General features: G+C 39.3%; 1 protein-coding gene across 4 annotated transcripts in view; it reads left to right on the forward strand.

Annotated features, from left to right (window-relative positions):
* DLGAP1 (DLG associated protein 1) overlaps nucleotides 1–19,862 on the forward strand; it is a 399,114-nt gene that overhangs the window by 350,402 nt on the left and 28,850 nt on the right. The window lies entirely within an intron of this gene.

Genomic DNA, 19,862 nt, shown 5'->3' on the forward strand with positions numbered 1-19,862 from the left:
CCAGTCCCAGAAAAGCTCCTGCTCATGGCTGCTCAGTGGGGTTGTGGATGTGCTGGAAAAATCATGGTGCATTCTTACTACACAATATACATGTACACAGTTTGGATCTATTTCTTTTCAATTTATACCTGTGTAGTTCTCTTGACCTTGGTGGATTTATCCAGGTGTATACCAGGCCAGAATCAAAGCCTCTTCTCTGTCAGTGAAAAAAGGGAGTCAGAAGCTGGGCTGGTGGGCTAAACACAACACATGATTACTAGGAGAAATGACTTGGCAGGAGTTGAAGCACCAGACATACAGAAAATGTTTGCTTTGAAATTCCAGAGACTTGACTGTCCCTTTGGTTTTTTGGAATGCTTTGATTTAGTCATGTGGGGTGGGAGCTGGCTGTAACCTTGCAAGGGCACTGGGAACAGTACCTCTTGTGCAGCTACAGGAGATGTGAAGGGAATTAACTGTCAGCAAGCTTCAGGGAGACAGCAGATGTATACGTGGTTAAGAGAAGTTTGGCTGGCTTGTAAAATTTATTTCCACCACAAGATCAAAAGTGTATAAAATATGTAATCCTTGGATGTGTAATGTATAACAGGACATAGCAGTGTAAGTGAGGGAAGAGTGAATTCATTGCATGCGAATGGCAGAACAGTTTCACTCGTAATTACTTGAGAGCAGGAAAAAAGAAGGCTCCTGCAGTTTCCACAATTACAAATTACACATGCCCACAAGGAACTCAGGATTTGGTGCATTTTAATAATCCATTTTATGATTAATTTTCAGAAGTAAACATTCCAAGCCAACTCTGCTTGCTTTTGGGTGCAATTTACAGGACAGCCCTTGCATCAGCAGAATGAAGCATTGACGCAAACCTTGCTGTACTTGAGCGCTCTCCTGATTTACTCACGCGCTCATCAGTTAAAGGTGGCTTGCGTACATTTTCTGCTCCTACTTATGTCACTAGCTCAAGTGTGAGTGTAGATGGTGCTCCTCCAAAAAATTTTCAGTGTCAGAAAAGCAGCAGTGGGACTGGATGCTGTTCCCATGTTGCCAGGGGCTCCTGCTAGACTCCTCCCCATTATGCATCCAGGACCAAAGCCTACATTCCTGGTGCATGCACTGGACATTGTTAATGAGGTTTGTGTGAGAGGAGAGAGGAAAAAAACACCTGGCTGAAATTTCCTCACAATAGCTTCAGTAATTCAGCCCTCTTCTGTAGCTTTTGTATATTTTTAATAAGTGGTTCCATTTATTTCACATTGTTACACTGGCATTTTTTTCCTAAGATGATAAAAGAAGGATGAGGGGGAAGAAACACTGATTACACACTTTAAAGGTGGATGTAACAAATGGAAGGAAAAATTATTACTGCTGTAAAAATGTGTTTCTGTTCCACCTTCTTAATAACCCAACTATGGAGAAATATTCTGATTAGATTTTTTAAAAATATGTGTTCCCACTGAGAAGTCAACTGATTCTTTCTGATTTGCCTTAATCACTGAGAATAATCTGATCCATAAACCTCACAGACGATCTTTGCTGATCAAATGGGAGGATACAAGAAACATGCTGACCAGGGAACCAGCACAAGCCGTACTACCCATGAAAATTAGAAGTTGTCTGTATGGGACCTCTTATCTGAGATCACTCATTTGATGTAATCTAGGAGACTTTTACTGGAGCAAGCTTTGCTGGAAAAAAATCATAGGTAGGCTGTAATCATTACTGACTTCTTGACTCTGGACTTGCTGGTGAAACATCTGCCCATGCTTTTGAATATCCTTTGACTGAGGTTTGTTTTTTTACCAGGCATCCTAGGAAGGTGGTTGATGCTCCATCCCTGTCAGCATTTAAGAGGCATTTGGGCAATACCCTTAATAATTTGCTTTAACTTCTTCTCAACCCTGAAGTGCTAAGGCAGTTGTACTAAATGATTGTTGTAGGACCTTTCCAACCAAAATATTCTATTCTATTCTATTCTATTCTATTCTATTCTATTCTATTCTATTCTATTCTATTCTATTCTATTCTATTCTATTCACTTAATATTGCACTTCACTTATAAGGTCATGTTGAACCCTTGGGTGAATAAAATCTACTTTTAGAGAACAATTCTTGTGAAGAGCAGCTGAGGGAGCTGGGGTTGTTAGCCTGGGGAAAAAGAGGCTCAGGGGATACCTTACTGCTCTCTACAAGTGCCTGAAAGGAGGTTATAATGAGGCTCATCTCCCAAGTAATAAGGGGAAGGACAAGAGGAGATGGCCACAAGTTGTGCCAAGGGTGTTTATATTAGACATTAGGAAAAATTTCTCCACTTGAAGAGTAGTCAGGCATTGGAATATGCTGCTCACAGAAGTGATGGAATCACCATACCTGGAAGTGTTCAGAAGACATGTAGATGTGGCTTTTGGGTGTATGATTTAGTAATGGACTTGGCAGTGCTGGGTTAATGGTTGGAAGTGATGATCTCAGAGGTCTTTTCTAACCTTAACAATTCCATGATTCTATGGAAAGGTTTTAAACTGTGATAGAAGGTGGGATAGGAGTTGGTTGCTTTTAAGATTGTGGATTTTAAGGAGTGAAAAAGAAGTTTATTTTAATTCAATATTGGCAGTTTCTTTATGGTGAGTTCAGTTGCCCTAGCTGTGTCACTGAGAACACTGCAACCCCTCTGACGATGAGTGCTGCAAACAGCACAGTCAAACATGTCCGCAGCAGACAGGGAAATTGCATTTCATACATAATTCACAATGTGCTACAGCGATTCCGTAAGGTCAGTATCTGTTGTGAACTCAGAGAAAATCAGAGAGAAAAGAAACAAGCATTTGTTCTCCTGATCTTAGAAAGAGCTGTCTACAAGCTGCTGATTTCCACTGCACAGCACTACACAAATGGCAAAGAAGAGCTCTTCTATGTATAGACAAGCAGTGCATCTGAGACAGATAAATTGAGGGTAGAATAGTATCTTTTTGTTTCCAGATTTTCATCTCAGAGCTCCACAAAAATGGAGAAAAGAAACTAAATATAAACAGGGGCAATTTTGTGCAGCAACATGCTGAAGTTGTTTAGCATTGAGATTCCTCTTGCCTAATTGGCCATCCAAAATTAGTCATCTGGGCCTGATGTTCAGTAAAGGGAGGGAGGCAGACATTGCCAAAGGGTAGTTCATCTCCTTCAAATATAGCTCTTATAAGGAGGGTGGGATAAGATGACAGAGTGCCTGTGGTTTCCAGGTATTTATAGCCGTTTATACAGGTTCTCCCAGATTTTTCCTCTTTTTGTTTTCTGGATATATTTGCTAAGTGGAGTGTGAGTGTGCTTTGTGTTTGTTTCGGATTTCCTTTTGCAGCAAGGAACTGCAGTTTTTCAGACTGAAACTGCTCAGGCACACAGAAGCCAAGTCATAACTGGCATTTTCAGACAGTACTGCAACAGGACACAAACAGCACGTTGGAAAACTCCAGACATTTTGTGCATACTCTGCAGTGAGTAGAGTCTTAGACAGGGACTTTATCCTTCTGTACAAAGAAGGGGATATTTACTGCGTTGTTATAGAAAGCAAAACAGCAGGTGCACAAGAGGCCAATGATCAAACAATGCATTGAGCTCCAAAGCAAAAATACGGTGTCCCAAGAGTCTATAGGAAAGGAGGAATTCAGCTGTAATGACACCTGTTTGGGGAGGGCAGTGAGGCTCAGGAAGAGCATCTGCAAGGCTGCAATGCAAGGCCAGGCTGGGGAAGGGGCAGAAAGCTTGGACAGAGGCCACAGTAGAAAACACAGTGAGTGTTTGTCCTACAGACAGAGAGAGATGTGGACACCCCGAGGTAAAGGGCTTCTCTTTCCTACAGGAAGCATGTTTTTGTTTGCCTACATGCTTGTTAGAATGGAAAACTGTCCAGCAACACTCAGGACAAAGTCAGGAGAACAATGTGTGTGTCTATGTGTGAGCAAGGGAGAAGGGAGTAGTATTTCTGTGAGCAGTGCTCACATGGTCACATATGGGCTAACAAAAACTGAAAAGGCAGCTATTCTTTCTCTGGATGTAATTTGAAAACCATCATTAATTAAATAATGCTGTCCTTTTATTTCCAGACTAGCTTAAGCTGTAACAGAGTGTAGTCTGTTGAATAATAAATATCCTTGTGTTTCATGGAATGTTGTTTAACTACATAATGGTGCATGTCAAGAAGAAATCTGTGATTCTCCTTGAGCATCTCCGAAGTTGTTTAGATTTGCCTTTTTAACAAGGTTTTTAATGTAATCACTGCAGAGAAATATCATAAGGCAATGGTAGTTTGCAGGTGGTCTGGAGACCATATTAAAATAATAAAACTATAAGCCAGAGAGTTAAAACACAGGCAGGAAGAGTGCCAAGCAGGCCACAAATGTGTGGCAGGAATTTTATTTGCAAACACAAGGGATGGCCCACAAAGAAAGGTTGCTCACTGGTGGAAGTTCCTATGAGTTTTCACTGATTTCTCTGGTGCATTCACCAATAATTTTGTAAGATGTGAATATCTGGGAAGGCAACGTGTGTGCCTGTGTGCTTTATCCCATGGTGTAGGGCAAGGATGTAAACGCATTTTAGCAAAACCAGGGTCCCATCAACAGTGGGCAAGTGGAGCTGGTGCGTCACCGAAGGTGCCACTTGTGGTGTGTCAGCTTCCACAAAGAAAAACAAGCGTGCTGTATGTGAGCCTGTTTATTTGAATGGAGAGTAGAGTGGACTCACCTGCCTGTTTCATCTGCAGTTCTGGCAGCACAAGAGAGCTGTGATAGGGGCTGCCCCTTGGGCTGGGTAACAGCTGCTTGGTGGCATTGGGACAGGAGTTCCTGGCACACTGGTGATCTGAGCATTTCTGAACATACAGTTAAATGTTTACTTAGCAAATAGTCTACAAATTACAAATATCCTCAAATGTTGGTCCTTATTTCAAGTTAAAAGCTGTTATGTTTTCATGAATTCCAAAGGGAAATATCTACTCTGTAAAAAATACCTTTTTAACCCACAACCAACTAATAAAATATTTATATTCTTTATATTCTATTCAATAGCACAACAAAAGTTACATGGATTTGTGTGTTTCTCCTCTCCAAGGCTGTGCACTAAAATGAACACAAAATGTCTACTTTCCATTATGCTGTAGCCTCCTTAGTGACTAATGGATTCCATGTACAACAGAAAACAGGTCTGTATCTGCATTCAGTAAACAGCTTTCCTCCAAGCAGCCAGGCAAAACCCTCACATCTGCATGCCTTCAAAATTTAAAAACTAGGGAGGTCATTTTATTTTCTGAGAGAAGCTAGCCTGAAAATAATTTGTGTTCTTTTTACTCTGTGTTAGACACAGATGATTAGTCTGAAAGGTAAAGAAAATTCTTTTCAAGTAAATGAATCTATTCATACTTAGATGAGCTATTCTGAGTTGGCAACCTGTGGAAATGGTAATCTAATCATGCCACAGTATTAGTATCCAATATGCTTAAACCTTGTAATTCATAGCTCAAGGGGAATGTGGAAGATAGTTGAGAATCCGGTAATTATAGGGCTGGTGTTAGACAGAGCAGTGAAATAATGTGCATTATTTTTCTCATAAGCAGAATTTTTTTTTTTTTTTAGCCCATAGTGAGCAACTGAGCTGCAGGGTTTTTGTCTTTGACAAAAAGCTGTAGGACATCTGGTGCTATTAACTATAATTCCCTCCTTGTCCCAGTAACACCTTTACAAAAATAGATGCACATGCATGTACACTTACCTTAAAGCTGAAGAAAACTTTTTTCAAGAAAAAACATTTCTGAATGTATCTTCATATGCTGTTCTGTGAAGTGAAGAACTGGCAGGGAACTAAGTTCCATTTGGATCCAAACCAGTTCATGCAGGGGACACTCACCTCTTTATCCTGTGGTGTTTACCTAGTTTATCTGTGGGAAAGGATCACCTGGGCAGATTCATCCTCATCTAGAAAGGCCCAGGACACTGGCCAAGCCTTTGAAGCTCTTCTGCTCACTTCCTGTAGCATTTTAGTTTGGAGGTTTTAGCCTTTTAATTACTGCAAGTTCTATGTGTTTTTATTTAGTGTTGGGATTTGAGTCTGCATAGTCAGTATTACAAGATACTTTGGGACTTAACATGAAAGCTGTGGACAGACCAAATAATCCCTCCCAGTGCCATATGCTGAGGAAGCTGAGAATACTACCCAAAAGGAGCATCCCATTAAAAAAACCCCAAAGATACAAATCGAAGCTCGGGAGAAAAATATGCCTTGAAATTGGTTGCATCATGGAAGATGAGAAGAAAAGCAAAACTCAGAGGCAGAGCTGAAGCTGAACGTAGCTTTGTAGTGTATGCATGGGTGGCTGTATCTATGTGTTCAGGCAGGTACAAGCACACAGGTATTTATTGCCCTTGTGGGCTCACCTTCCTTGCCCCACACGCGGTGCCTCGCCCACCTGTCACCCTGATGTGTGTAATACAGCGTGGGGTAAGATTTTCCAAATGTGCTTCCAAGAGCAATAATGCCATATTGTTTTTATCAGAAAACTGCATGTGCACAGTAACAATTCATCTAGCCTCTGCCTCATCTGGCAAAGTGCAAAAAAACTCTGTGCAGTCAGGAACATGTGTTAATGATGCAACTGATGTTAAAATTGTCACGTAGGATGCATTTCACATTTCACACATAGCAAGCTGTGGAAGGTCATGGGAAGCTCAGTTCTTGACCAAGTGGCAAACAGCAGTCTAAAAAACCTGAAATACTGCCTTTTAAACCCGATTTTTCTTTTGACAATGTCATCTATAAGGGAGGGAGAAGTAATGTGTGCTCAGCTCTCCTTAGTGAGGCTAATACCATCATTGAGGAGGTCTTACTTTTAACTTGTAAAAGTGGAAGTGAGGAAAAGAAAGTTCTGGAACATTTCAGATCAGCTTAGGACACAAACTGTAACACTAACTTATATTAAAATGAATAGTGCTTTCCATCGTGAAGGACTCTAAGCATGCTAAGCAATGGAACAGGCTCCCTAGCGAAGTGGTGGAGTCACCATCCCTGGAATGTTTAGAAACCAAGCAGATGTGGCACTTCCTGATATGGTTTAATGGGTGGTATTCTGTTGAAGGTTGGACTTGATGATCTTGAAGATCTCCAACCTTCATGATTCTGTGATTCTGTGCCCAACACGCCACTTCCATTCCGTTATGTAAACATGACAAGGTTTGAAATTAAAATTATTGAAATTATTTCTCTTGAAGGTTTTGCACTTTTTCCATTATCATTCTAGAATTATTCATAAATAGGTATTTGTTTTGCCTTATAGGAGTCCAAATTCCACTTGATGTGCTTAAAAACAGACACAAAGGGATTCCACATAGGCATGTATACAGACCATTAAGGGTATGTTTTCCAACTTCACATTCTAAACTTCTATGTAAATAAAAGCATTTCTATAGTTTTTTGAATTATGTAAAAGAAAATAAGGAAAAAGGAAAAATAATCCAAGACTGGTGACTTTTTACTTGGCTCTAGGGGGTTAAAAAAATGCTGACAAGAAGAAAATAGGGAGAAATACAAGACAATCTTGTCCTGTTGAGATGACATTTTTCTCTTGATAAGCAGGTCAAATCAGCAGGTTCCCAATCTCAAAGAAAACTGCTGTGGTGGCCTACTTGGCTGTTAATACATAGCACATTCAACACATGTATAGAAAAGTCAACTGAATGGGATAACAAGAAAAATATGACTCACCCACAGGAATAAGCACTAAATTCAGGAAAACTGCTAAGAAACTTTCTCTTCATTTTTTGAGTATATTTCACTCCTGGTGGACATGAATTAAACAGCAGTCTTAGACACAAAAGAATGACATTGTATGTGTAATAAGGTGCTTTGAAACTATTAAAATGTATTTGTTCGTGCTTTTTCTAACCATTGTGCAGGTAGGGGAGTCCGTGCCCTGAGAAACCTTAGACAGAAACAAGTTATGCACACACTTTGTTGCTGTTTTCTTCACCCAAGTCACTCAGCCAAAGTATCTTGAGTATTGCCTTATTTAGTCTTTAAAGCTGAAGGGAGTCAGACCTGCCTGACCTTTGACAGACTCTGAAGAAAACAAAGATTGTAGGAGAACACTGCTGGCTCAGTGCGCTGTACTTCTCAGCAGTAAAGTCTCTAACTCTGGAAATTCTCCAAAAGTACTGTGGTTATTCCACAATAGCTGTTCATCTGGATACCCTTAATCTCAAATAAAAAACAGGAGTGTCGTGATTCAGTTTATACTTCCAAAATGCATAATTACTCCACAGTAATAGCTCTTCTGGAAAGCATCCAACTAGCCTCAGCTCGTCCTCTCAGCTGGGTGCAGCACAGCCCTGGATGATGCTGCTGTGACCTAGAGATAGACACACTCTCGGTATCCTCTTACATCTCCTGTGATAAAAAGTAAATTATATTAATATTGTTAGTAACAAGAGCTGACTGATTTACTCACTGGAACTGATTTTAATCTTGAATTTTAATTTCTTTTTCCAGTTCACAAGTTGTTTGTGAGCAGTCGTCATTATTACACATGTATTTGTTTTTCCTGTGTTAACAGGCAGTTTAGGAAAAGCAGACCCTGGTCTGTGGATTATTCATCATCTGTCCATTTGAATTATTTGCTTTTTGTGCTCAGTGATTGGCATTTGACAGTGATGCTGCTCAGACTCTGTAATTTGATGAGAGCAAATAATGAATGACCACATGTTAACCAGGCAGATAAAGGTGCTGGTGTTAAGACAGACATTCTTCAAACATCCGTGCAAACAGAAATTGAGGTCATAGAAAGGTTTTCAAGCAAAGCAGAGATGAACAAAACAGCCTGAGTTGAACCAGGCTGGGAGTTGCTCTGCTTGGCATCCTTGGTTTTGACTATTTGCTGCTAGTTGTATTAGTGTGTTTATTTATGTATATATTTATTTATTTTTAACTGACCAATTTGTCCAAGAGGATCCAGACTTGATTTCTTCCTCTTTCTTTCACATCCTCTAAGCCTGTGGTAGCATCCTCAGTCAGAGATTTGGGTTTATCCAGTAAAGTTTCAGAAATGGATTTCCAATCCAAAATAAATACCAAGCCTATCTGGGTAATATGGGGGTGTGATAAAGGGGTCTTATTAGAGGGATGACTAAGGAGATGAAGTTTCAGGCTGGGGCAGGAAACTGTAGGGAGAAAACTCAAAAATTGGAGCCTTGGTGATTAATTTGATTTTTCTTGCATTTCATGCACTGAGAGGCCTGGCGTGTTAGCTATGTGCATGTGAAATTGTATGGATTTGTAGGATTCATTTTGTTGGCTTGGCAAAGTTTTTCCTAATGGCTTTGTGATCTACAGAAAGCATTTTTGTAGTCTAAAGATCAAAAGGTCTAAATAATTTGAAGTGTCAAAATTTGTTTGGGCTTGTTTGCTTTCTCTTCTTGTGTCTCAGATAGGTGTCCTGGGTCTACATTTTGACTTAGCCAACCCAGAATGTCTGGGTTTATCTTTTAGCTAAGTTACTACAAAATGCATTAGTCTTTTTTTTTTTTTTTTATGTTTAAGTAAAGGTGAGAAATGCTAAAATTATTTTGCTATCTAGGAGTTAGAGAAAAGAGGGGGTGCTAATGATTAGCACTAATTCCAAAATCTCTTACTAAAGTAAACTGTAAGTGGAAAGTAAAATGACTGGTTTGGAGAAAGAAAAGTTTATTCTCATGGTTCTATATTGTCACAATGCTTCTTGTCCTTGTGGAAATTATGTAAAATGAACACATTATTTTTGCCACTGGAATGATATGGCACAAATTAAGGGTTTCAGGATCATGATGGCAAGTTTTAAATTTTCCTCCTCTACTGGACTGATTTTTTTTTTTAATAAAAAAAAATGAACAAAAATTAAAAAAAAAGAAGGAAAAAGCTCTTAGACTATTACCAGCCATGCAGTTAGTGTTTCCAAGGAAGATATGGGGGTTTGTGTGTGACATCTCCTTCAAACTCTGAATCTGCATTACAGCCATTTATTAATAAATTGAGAACTATGTGAAAAGAAATTGCAATGTCTTTCACTCAAACCTTGCTTAAAAGCTACACAAGACTGATCTGTCCTCTTTTATGCATGCCAAGGCTACAATCTTTCTGTATCTAAATGTCTTCTGGGTGCTAACTCAGGACTCCCAACAATAAGTGATTTTTGTGGTCAGATTTATTGAAATGCTCTTATCTGTACGCTATAATGACTGTAAATGAGATGTCTATTTTTTGTGCTCAGGGCACTTGGACTGATCGTTAGGAATTTTCACACTAAGAGTATTTTCAGCTGACTTGTTGCATTATTAAGTAGTACCCTTGTCATAAAAAACAAGCAAATAGCTGAAAGGATGAGGTCACTCATGGTGACCTCAGCCCTGTCACTGAGCAAGGATGCTACTTGCTCATTTGAATGTAAAATGAGAGGATAGAAATCAGGGTTTGATGTAGATTTGAATTCCTCTCAACACCAAATGTGTATTTCAAACATATTTTTCATATGCATTGTTCACCAAACAATTCAGTATTTTTCAAGTTAATTCAAGAAAAGTGATGACATTCTCAAGTCTCTGTTTTGCTATTTTACCTGCAATTAGGCCAAAGATAAGTATAATTTCTTGTGTAAACACTTTGTCTACATTTCCTCCTCATTTGAGACAGGTTTGGATTTTTCCCCACAGTGCCAGAGGATCTGCCCTGACAGGTGACTTTTCCCAGGTCATCTGATAACCTTATCAGCAGAGGCAGAACTTTTGAGTTGGGGCATAATTCTCTCTCTCAGGTGACAAGTCACTGTTCAGCCTGGAGCACAGATTTAGCTGTAATTTTCCTTCTTCCCCCCCCCCAACCCCCTTTTTCTTGCAGCAAGCAGTTCTTGCTTTTGGTTTTGGTTTGGATTTTTTAGGAAATACATGAGCATAACTTGCTTGTTTTAGACATTCCTGCTTGGATTGGAACACCCCAAAAGTGATAAGTGTGCTGAAAAATGCAGTACTGGCAGCTTAAAAACAAGTCTTCCTGAAACCTGGTTTTCTACAGTTATGTTTATAAGGGTATTATCTATGAGAATAACATAGTATGCTGTTATACCTGCAAACATTTTTTCACCCTATAGTGTTACACTTACATTCACAGCAAAATAGTTTAAATGAATTCTTGTGGTTCTTCATGGCACTTCATAGTAGCTAAAAAGTTGTTCCTATTGTTTTTATCAATCACATTCTTCTTTTAGTAGACATCGGCTTTTATTTTCTTGTCTTTGGCGCTCGTAGAGTTTCTTCCCAACATTTATCTGATCAAAATTTAGCAGCCCTTCATCATCACTGTAATTTGAATAACTTTTAACTCATAGACAAACGGTTTAATAAAATCTTATATATCAAGTAGCATACAACTCAAATGTTTGAGACAATGTTAAAGAAGTAACACCTTCAAGCTACCAAGTACTACAAAAAAAAAATCCTAAACCTTTATTTTATTTTTAAGAGCTTAAAGAGATTTGAGTTAATTGCTGGATCAGGTGACAAAGTGCTTTCTGCTTTGAGGATCATAACCTACACTGAGCAGCACCATAAAGTAGTTTGATTAATAAAGTAGGTGGCTATTGTACAAAATAAGTAAAACTCACCTCATATAGGCTGTATTAAATGCATTTGAGTAGTCTGTGTGAGAGCAATGACTTTCTTAAAATCTTCTGAACATCCTTAGGGTTGAATAGCATTTAAAACTGGTGTACCTACATCTCTGTATTTGCTGTATATAGCAATCCCCCAATCGGTGGATGAATATAACTGTCCTATATGTGTATGTATGTATACATATTAAAAAAACAATGTCTGTTCATTATGTTCTCTGGTTTAGTGTAGTTTAAAAAAAATCCCAGATATAGAAGTAAGCAAACTATGCAGGCACAATTGAACTCAAATACAGCAACCCTGAAAACTGATTATGACCCAGAAAATTAAATTTCACAAATTCTTACTGCGTTAAATGATACTTATACAGTTTTTACTGGATTCAAATGGATATAACTGATAAAAATGTACAGCTTGTTTGCACACCATGGCATAAAAGGAAATCACTTTAAAATCGTTGAACTGATGCAGTTAATTGCAATAAATTATTTGAAAGAATCACTCTTATTTCCTTCATTTTCATTTAAGTTTTAAAAAAGACATTAACAGTTATATTCACTTCTAAATATGTCCACATCAGGTGGTTTGCAGCAATTTAAACTAATTAAGTTCTAAGCCAATTTAGATGCATCACTAATCAAATTCTGTGAGACCAGCTTGATACCAATGTGTGCAATAATACAGAATTCTGCTTACCCTACCCTAAGTTTATTAAGTATTCAGAAAACCACTGGGGGTAAAAACCAGTAGAAACTTGTTTTCCTGCTAACATCAGCAGCAAACAAAGAAGGTACGTTTCCAGACTCGGGACAAGGGAACAACTTTTACAGACATTTTTTCTTATACAAAAATCACACTTTGAAATGTCAATACCCCAGCCAAGTGTTGCCTTTTGAAAGCTAGCTGCAACAAAAAGCTTAAAAGAAAATCCTTGCCATAGTGTTGAAAATAGTGATGCAACATTAATACCTAGGTAATTTTAATGCTATATGATCAGATTACTCAGAGGGAATTGACTTGCTTAAGTCTTCTTTAGGTTCACAGGTTGTTCACAGGTTGGGGGTTTCTGGGATTCAGGGATTCAGAAGGGGAAGATCCTAATTATTCTTTAGTCCAACCTCCTGTGACAAGAACTATACAATTTCAACTTGAAATTTCTCAATCAAATTTGTGACAAGCTCCTCCTAAAATGACTGACCGGTAAACTTGCTTTGTGAGTCTGCCACTCTAAAAGGATGAGACATTGGCAGCAGAAGCTCAGGAAGGACAAAATGCCATTCTTCTGAACAAGCTGTGAAGGAAGGCACATCACACAGTACTTCTTTCAGTAAAGGTCAGGAGATTGTTACTTATATGTGAGCTTGGTTCTGACCACACATCTACCTTGATGTTTCTCCAGGTTTGATGGGGTTTAAACTTCCTGGATGTTCAGATACTAACTACTCCTTCTGTAACTGAAGGGACAGCATATATACAAGAGTGTATTAATATGGCCAGCACCAGTAGTTACTACTATTAGTAGTACTACTACATGGTAATTTCAAGAAATAGCACCTACAGTGACATGCCCAAACACAGTGGGACGTGTGGGGTCCACCACTATGGACAACTGACTTCTGGCATGTTGAATGAGCTGCTGATACAGTGTGAAAATTAGGTTTTATATTCACAGTTTGGGTGAGGTTTTCAAGAATCCAAATCTCATTTAGAAATATAGAGACAGGTTTTTGAGTTATTAGCATCAGGAACTTGCAGGGTGCACTTGTAAACAAAGTCTTTACATTCAACCATTACTCGGTAGGCAAAGAAGTAAATGATGGGTTTTTCAGAGCATGCTCAGATTTGAAAGCTTCTAAATATATCTTCTAACTACGGTGACTAGATACTTGTAGACAGTTCAACCCCCTGTGTTACTGAAAATCTTGGGTTTGGTTCTTGTACTGTGTTTTTACTTAAAGATCTGTTTACATAGATGTGTCTGTATTTGGTTAGCACAAGCCTACATTTTTTTTAAAATTACCCATTTTCTTTTATTAACATTATTGCCAAGGGGAAAAGATGCAAATTCTGTTACTCGAGACCGCTGTAGTAACACATAACAAAGTGTTATATTAAAGTGCCAGTGAAGTTGCTTTCTGGGAAATAGACAGGAAAATAATCTGATTTCATTAAGCTGAATATTATTACATTTATTTACTGTTAAATATTCTTGATCTAAGTGGAATAAACTCACATATTTCACAAGGTGTTCTTTGTTTTCCATAAATTTTACAAAATTAAAATACTTATATTAAGAAATCTTATTAATTTCTTACCATGATGATTTTATGACATAAAAGTTCTGAAACAAAATATTTTTACGTACCCTATTTTTATCTAAAGTTATAAGGTTTCATGTTTTCCATTACTGCTCCAATATTGGGGGACATAAAGTTTTGGTAAAGTGCAGAAAGCATTTGAATGGTTTGCTAGACTGAATTTAAGCAACAGAGCAAGCAGTGTTTCCCCAATTTTCTCAGAAAAAAGTGCTGTACATGTGAAAAAATGGTAAATGATTCACATGCTGACTAAAAATGACCACTCCGCTGTACTGTTGGTTTTTTTTTCTTTTACTTCATCATGTTTCACTGCATGTAGAGGTTGATATTCCATATCCAAGACCTTCTACCATGACTCTATTAAAGCATTTGAATCTTCAAATCTATAGGAGAGTCTCTGTCCTGAACAGACTCACATCCTTATCCTTGAAGTTCTTGGTGGTGTTTTTCCAGATACTTTGTTTTTAGCCAAAGATTAGGGGCAAGGCCAAAACTGTTTCTCTTCTGATTTCTCTCAGCCTGACTGGATTTGAGCAGATATATATGATACCTGTGTGCATACAGCTATAAATAGTGCCAAGTGCTAATTGCTTGACACCGGTAAAGTTCACAAGTTTTGGGAGTTAAATATTAAAAGCCATCAGTGATCCACTCTGGATAATAACATTCAGTTAATGTGAAACCTTTTTTCCAGACATTCAGTTGTTTATAGACTCCTGACTTTTGGACCACAGGAGCTGAATTGCTTAAGTTGTGTGCTGTTAATGTACTGGTCATTTTTACAGAGAGAGAAGTTCAGCAGTGGCTGTGTAGTAGCAGGAGTAAAGTGGGTCTCTTAGGAAGCCTACATGCCCTGGATTTTGTCAGTGCATCCATAATTTGTGATAATATCCTAGTGATAAACTGCATTTAGCAGACACCTTTGGCTGTCTCACCTGTTCTCGGCACAGTAATTCAGCTTCCCTGGGATAGCAATTAAGCTTCTGACTGGCATCAGCAGCTTCCAGCAGAAGAAATTAAAGGGAGAAGAAAAAAATCTGCTGGAAAAAATATTCATCTGTCATCCACTAGGTATGCACATGCAGATTTTCCAACTCAATTCATTTGAGATGCAGAATGAGCCATATTTAGTCTCACCTTCAGGAGATCCTTCACTGTATCCAGCTGGGAAGCTGGAGTCACCCTACTTGCAAACAAAAATGTCCAGACTTATAAAAAGGTCACCAGCAACGGCTTTAAACTTCCAAGTACATGGGATATTAAGTCTGTGGTGCTCTTGTGTGCCATAAAAATAGTTTAAATACTTTGTATAAATTTCTGTTAGTTTTATGTTTTGCCTGTTTCCTAAGCCAATGAAGCTTAGGCTTTCATCAAATAAGGTATCAGCTTGGCGGTGAGGGAGGTCTGGAAAAAGCATGGCCTTGGCAGAATTCCTGATGGTGTAGTATCTAGATTTCAGTAGTTCTCATTTGGGATAATGACATCCATAACTCACTGTGGTATTATTCCCTCAGGCAGTTTAAAACTTCTTATAAAAATCTTTGCTTCAGTTTTCTAATAGTAATTCTCTACATCCTCAGAAACCATCTGCTTAGTTTTTTATTAAGATAATGCATGGTCTGTTTTCATAGCAAGTTTTTTTGCATGTAAAAATAACAATCTGAAACTCTACTTTCAAGCATTCCCCCCAAATCTCAAAAAAGTAAGGAAATAAGTGTATGGTGTGAGTCTAACAAGCCAAATCAAGCACTGCACCTCTAAACCCAGAGGTTGCAGCATGGAAGGTTAGGTCTGCTGAGATCTGCCCGTACCCGTGTTTTGTGTGGCAGTTGTGTGAGGTGCAAGGGCACCACTGTTAACTGTTACTGTTAATTTAACATTAACAGTAAATTATTTAACAGACAGTAAATCAGAAGACTGAGGTCCACCTGTGCAGCATGGAAGAACTCCTGCTTTTTATCCTCATACTTAGTTGTGAACAAGTTAGAATCATTGACTCACAGAATGGTTTGTGTTGAAAGCGATCTTAAAGATCATCTCGTTGCAATCCCCATTCCATGGGCAGGAACAGCATCCACTGGACCAGGTTACTCAGGGTCTCATCCAACCTGGCCTTGAGTACTTCCAGGGGTGGCACATCCATAAGTTGTCTGGGCAACCTCCCGTGCCTCACCACCCTTTGAGTAAATTTCTGCTTAGCATCTAATTTAACCCTGCTCTCTTTTGGTTTAAAACCACTGCCCTTGTCCTGTCACTATCTGCTCATATGAAAAATCCCTCTCCCTCCTTCTTAAGATCCTGGAAGGCTGCAGTGAGGCCTTCATGGAGCCTTCTCCAGACTAAACGGGCTCTCTGAGCCCGTGTTCACTGGAGAGGTGCTTCAACCAACTGATTTTCTTCATGGCCCTCCTCTGGACCCTCTCCAACAGGTCCACATCTTTCTTGTGCTGAGAAAGTTGTGGCCTTTATCACTCCTTTCAAACTGTGGAGTTCATGCTTTTTCTGAGAAGAAACACTATTATGTTACTTTATTTTAAGTTTTATTCTTGCCAATCAAGTTTATATAAAACTGCCACGTTAGAAAGATATTGCTGATGTGTCTCATCACTTGAACTGTTCAAAGCACTGCATGAATTTGATCCCTTCACAAATATTAATCTGCTTTGGGGTTCTCCTGAGCACCCATTCACTTAGTTAAAAATTTGTGTTTGCATGCTGATGTTTGTTCCTGAGGGCTCATCTCCCCTAGTGAGCATGTTTAAACAAATGAAGTACTCTTACAATGAAACATTCAAATTCAAGCCTTTATTATTATGCAATCTGGGATTATTTTTTTTTATCATTAGACTTCCTTCTGAACTGGGTGGTTGACACTCCCTGTTCCAAATTCCTGTCCCATGAGCTAGTTGTTTGGAAATACTGGCTAGGAAGACAAAAAAACGTGGCTGCCTGCTTTTTTTTTTTTTTTTTTTTTTTTTTTAATATAGAGAAAGTGATTTTTTTCATAGGTATTTGGGATTAAACTATAACCTGAAGGCAGTCCACAGAAATAGGTTAAAGATCAAAAGGAGAAGGAGAGCATAACTTGGAGGACTGATGCACTGGAAACTGAGCCTGATTCGAAGTGCTTTGGCTGGCTGAGGATTCTTGTGCATGACTTAACTAGTTTCTGGATTAAACCTTGCATATGCCCTAGGAGAGGAATGTGTACCTGCTTCAGCAGCATATGCTCTCTGGAAAAAACTGTGGAAACTAGTCTTTGTTGTGTCAAACTGAGGGTACTTTTACTATTCAGAACAAGAGATTTCTGATTAACTCCATATCTAAACAATTTTAATGATTCACGAGACTGCTTTGACTTGACTCTCCAGTCAGATCAGTTTCCGTACAGAACTTCACTCCTTGATCTATGTCCAACAACACATTTATCAGGGAATTTATACAGCCCTTTAAATTCACTTCCTCATGTGAATTAAACTAGCTTGCATAGTTTGAAAGTTGCCTGTGTGTGAATTGAGGATTTCTCCAAATTTTTCTCGTGTCCTGTGACCCTGTGGTGTTCTCCCTCCGAGTCCTCCTGCCAGGCAGTGTCTGCCGCAGGAGAGCTGGAGAGATGCGCTTCCTCCCTTCCCCGCAGAGGCAAATCTCCGCACGGATGTGCTCTCCCTGCACCGACTGAATGAATGCTCGGGCTCTCCTGGCCGGACAAGGAGAGTGCCAGCGTTTTGACAGTTTTCTTGGGGAGGACTCGTTTCGTTTCTCGAGCAGCTTCGCATTCAAAACACCGTGGCCACTCGAAGAGCCGCAGGTCCTTCAGGTTGCCCTGGCACAGGTTGCCGGGCGCTTGAGCGCGCACGAAGAGCCGCTGCAGCGAAAGCCTCTCCTTGTGCCTCAGCGGCTCGGAGGCTCGGCCAGCTCCGGCATGGAGAGCAGCTGCCTCCGACAGCCGCCCCGGCATTGTTTTGGTCTCATTTCTGCAGAGGAGCGGCAGGAGCTTACATCATTTCCAGTAATGAAGTGCCTGGGGTTCTTTTATGACTTGCACACTCTGCCTCTCTGGAGCTGTACAGTATGTGCTGCGTGACTCCAGGGAAACGGAGGATTTGTTTTGACTTGCTAAAAGAACGTTTTGCTGTTTCTCTTTACAATTTCACCGTATGACTTGTCAATTCTCCCCCCACCCCCCACCCCTTAAGAATAACTTCAGATTTAATTAGCTGAGTGCAAACATCTTTCATTGCGGTGTGGATTATACTCCTCATTGAGTACATTTACCAACAGAATGACAGACAACTTAATCAGGCAATTCTGTATTTGTGCTGCCGTGTCCAGAGAGCATGGTTGGTAGCTGTCAATAGACAGTTGCTTTTGACTTTCTTTCCAGTCTAGCAGGATGCCCAGTGATTTGGGGACCCATCTTGTTAAGGCTTGCTCTTTGGTTCTGATGCTCTCTCTCCTACCTAAGACACCATTTCAAGTGTGTTTCATTACCATTTCCCTCTCTGCCATGTAAGAAAAATGATACTTATATGCCGTACTGGGATGTACTGAAGGTGCTGGCATGTCCCCAGAAGTTCCCCAGTGACCTTTCCTAGCATATTTTAAATTTATACTTTGCTGAATTGCAAAGTAGCATTGCTCATGAACCTCTATTAGACAAGTCTGGCACCAGCTTCCCAAAGTGCTACCTGGATGTGTGTGTGTGTGTGTGTGTGCTTTGAATTCTTCCATGCTGAATTTCAGTTTGCATTTCCACAACTCAGAGAACATTCTCCTGACCGTGAACCATGCAGAGTGTTTCGGGGATATCCTGAAGCAGCAGCCTCCACAATTCTCCGTGAGCCCTGGAGTACATGACTCTATTTATCTGCAGCTGATAAATAAAGCAGCTGATTTACCTGCATGTGCTGTCACAACCAGTGCTTTTTGACAGCATCAAAACCAATGAAAAACAGCACAACATTTATAATCCCCTTTGTAAAACTGTCATCCTTTCTGTTAGTTCTGGGTATCGACCTTGTCGTGAGCACTTTATAAAACACCTTTAACCCTATTAACTATTCACTTCCCCAGTGTTAAAATTTGACGAGTCCATTTTTAGCCATCTCTTCTCTCAGAGACAAAGTGGTTTCACTTTGATTTTTCAGAAGTGAATCATAGTTTCAAAACCCTCACTACCTGAAACATTCTTCTTTTCCATTAGCATTCAACATGTTTAACATGGGTTCAGACATGTTATCAGAAACTTACACTAGCGTCCTTTAAAAAAATCCCGTGTGATTTCATGCCCTGGAAACACCTTTTACAATGTAACTATTCCTACAGCTATGGGGAGATATGAGGCATATGGATGTGAGCTAGTCAAATTAATACCATAATGGCTTCTGGCTCGACAAGCAGATACAGAGCAAACAAAGAGCAGAACAGCTGTAGTAGAGTTACCTTTTATGTGGGTGGCATAGACGTCTGCCAATTAAAATGATCTGATGAATCATTTCTTGCCATATGATTACTGTTAATAAGAATTTATGTTAACAAGTTTGTGTCTGAACTTTGCACAGGTTCATGCCTGCATTTATTTTGTTAAAAAATAGAGCATATCATGGTTGTTTTTTGTTCTTAATGGACTTTCTTTCCTCCCTTGAAAGCATTCCAGGACTTCAGTAGTGCAGAGCTGCCAACTAACCCTTAAAGGAAGATTTTTTAATCTCCATGTAGTGCTTTCTGTATGTACTCCTGTGTATACAGAACAATAGTTTTGACCTGGGAACCTCAAACTAAGCTTATAATTCCATATAGCAGCACTTGCAAAGGGAGCATGGCCTTCAAAATATGAACTTTAATAAAAGTCATTTTTATTGCAAACATTTATACTTAC

This window comes from Sylvia atricapilla, chromosome 1 (genome assembly GCF_009819655.1).
Source record: "Sylvia atricapilla isolate bSylAtr1 chromosome 1, bSylAtr1.pri, whole genome shotgun sequence".
In the NCBI taxonomy this organism is placed as follows: Eukaryota; Metazoa; Chordata; class Aves; order Passeriformes; family Sylviidae; genus Sylvia; species Sylvia atricapilla.